This window comes from Pterocles gutturalis, unplaced genomic scaffold (assembly GCF_000699245.1).
Source record: "Pterocles gutturalis isolate BGI_N339 unplaced genomic scaffold, ASM69924v1 scaffold25097, whole genome shotgun sequence".
Classification (NCBI taxonomy): Eukaryota; Metazoa; Chordata; class Aves; order Pterocliformes; family Pteroclidae; genus Pterocles; species Pterocles gutturalis.
This window is the reverse complement of record NW_010108560.1, coordinates 26,686-29,650: the sequence shown is the minus strand read 5'-3', so window position 1 is coordinate 29,650 and position 2,965 is coordinate 26,686.

Sequence of the window (2,965 nt, the reverse complement as noted above, 5' to 3'; positions counted from 1 at the left end):
AAAAACTGTACCCCTGAGGGGCTAATTCACAAAGGGAATAAAAGGAAAGGAAATTCGTATATTTTCTGGAAGCAGTAAGACATGACATGCAGCACAGTTCTGGCTGATTACAGCATGCCTCAGGTGAGCTGGGAGGCACGAGGCTGTGAGCCAAATTATTTCAGCCACCCAAGAAAGAGAACTCCACAGGAAAGTATTGTGTGGCATGTCTGATCGCTATAAAGAAAAACACTCAGATTTCATTCATGTTGGCATGACATTGGCATGACTGTTTCTGGCAGCTTATCAGAAAGTTTTATTTGCATCCAGAGTTTTGAAAACCATTTCATAATGTTAAGCAAGGATAACACTGAAAACGTCTGGCTCATTTGCCCCTTGACACCTGTGTGTAATCCCTCATTGAAGCCCTCATGAGGGGTTCTCCTCGGGTTGTGTTACTTTTTGGAATAGCCCCTGCATACAAGCGGTGTAATGTACCTTTCCTCCCTGCATAGGGTGTGGCAAGAGTAGCTAGAAGGAAGTGGATGAAGTATGTTATTTTTCCTGGATTCTCGGTAATCGAGATGCAGAGTCAGTTATTGGATCATTTGACTTCTTACTGAACTGGGAAACCTCAATCTGCTATCACAAGTAAGAGAGGTATTGAGTCAGTTTCCTCTCCTGGGAATATAAATGAGGAACAAGTACAACACCGCTCTTGAAATCAGTGTAAAAACCATCTCTGAGGAGAACCTGGCTCTTATTTCTCTGTGTGCATGTGTGTTCATGCTGCTGAAAAAAGCAGTTCTAACACAGACCTACCTAACCTCAAATCATAGTGAAATTTCCCAGGGCCTCCAGAGAACTCCCCAAGTCTTGGGAAATTCAGTGTGTTTGCAGTCACCGATATTGTAAGAGCCACGGTGGCAACAGGAGCACCTTTGCAAGTTCTGAGCTCTCTGATGACGAGTGGTGGCAAAGCAAGCCCTGCTCAAAAGAAACTGCTAAAAGGCAGTCCTCCAGTTCTCGGCTATCATTCTTCTCAGAATGAATTCAAGTGTGAAGGACAGATTGTCATCCATCCTAGTTTAAAAAAACCTCTCTCTCTTGCCCCCAAAATCCTGAGTTACTCAGTAGCTATTCTTCCCTTCCCTTTGCCCTCTTTCTCTCCACCTTCCTCCCTACTCCCAGGGGGGAAAAAAAAAAAAAAAGTGAAATAATTGTAGAGAGGGAGGCTGCTGGAAGTGTTTCAGGCTTTTCTTTCCCTTTGCAGGGGGGAGTTCAGTTATCCTTGTGTTCTTGTGTTGTAACATACCTAAACCTAACAAAGCACATGGAGTTTTGCCTATAGGCTCTGCAACAAAATTTGAGTAGATTTATGGCAAATATATACAGTTTCTATTTTACCACAGAAACAGACATAATTTTTGTTTTCAATATATAAGATCTTTTCTAGTGAGATGGGGAAAAAAACCAACAAAAACCACCCACCAAGGACTTTCCACCTGTATGATTTCATTTGCAGTGTCTTTCATTTTATCTGTTAATGCTAGTTTAGTGTGATGATGCTACTTTTATTGCATTTCTTCCTTTCTTGTTTGTGAAAAGCTGACGTGTTCAGCAGTCACAAGTGCACATCATGGTGCAAAGAGGAAGGAGCCAAACATTCCTCTTTCTCCACGAAGCTGAAATTATAGCAGTACAAAACAGCTCAGCAGTGGTTCACCCTATAAGGTGAATGGACAGCTGTGGATAAAGCACACTATAGAGAAAAAGGTTGTATCTAGCAGGGGCAAGAAAGGGCATTGGTGGCATTGAGTTTAGGTGACTGGAAAGTTTGTGCTTCACCTTAGATGAGTTCAACAAGTAGCAACAGGCTTTTTTTCCCACCTGTGTAAATCAGATACAGTCCTAAATCTAACAGGAGTACTTCACAAATGTAATGCACTGAGAACTAATGCCAGTGTCCTTGCATTCTAGATTCTTTTCTTCCACCTTCCTGGCCTTATGTCACATTTTCAACTAATTACAGACTAATTCAAGGTGGAAAAGAGACAGCAATGATTTGCTTCCAGAAATATAGTCAGGACTTCACTGCGTCTGCCATATATAAGTGTCAGTAGTACTTCTTACAGCTTTCAGTAAACAAAGTGCTGATAGTGCCTTCATGACAGCTGGAGGGGAATGGGCACTGTCATTCAGGATTAGATTTTTTTGGGACTTCCCAGCATAATTTTGCCAGAGTACAGCTGGCATCCAACCTTATCCAAATGATGGAAAATTTTTTCAGTCCTTGAAAGCTAGCCATACTATATTGGAGGGAATATAGAGAGTGGTACTTTTTCAGTGCTTTCCTATCTATCACACGGTAAGTGGAAAGGTTGAACAGACCCCGATTCTGACACTTCTGCATCAGGCAACATGCACAAAAGTCTGAATGATTTTAAAGAAACCACATAAGTGTTAAGAACCTGTCTCACTCCAAGAAGTGACAATTCACTCACAGAGTGAGTGAGTGAGTGAATTAGTCTTTTTGTTCAGCTCTGTATTTAAAAGAACAACCAACAACCCTGAACACTCAGTCCTATCCCCTGCCCAGGGCTGCCCTTGTTCTGTGCCTGGCAGGCTGGCTTTGCTCTGAAGCACACCAACTCTCCATACCTTGTATATTTTAATGCCGACACTGATCTTCAATCAGCATTGCCCTGGCCTTCCAGTGAAAATATGCCAAAATGTCATAGATTTCCAAATGAAATGCAAATACTGAACTTTCTGAAATTTACTGATAGTCTTTTACTCCTTTACTGCATTTGAGATGTACCAACGAGACACAACGGAAACAAGGGTTTAAGATTCCTGACAGCAAAGGTAAAGCTCCTTGCACTTGCCATTCCACAGATGTCTCAGCTGGATGGTCTGTAACACCTCTGGAGAAGAACATAAGTCCTCTCCTTGCTCACTCACTCAGCATAATGAAAAGAAGCGA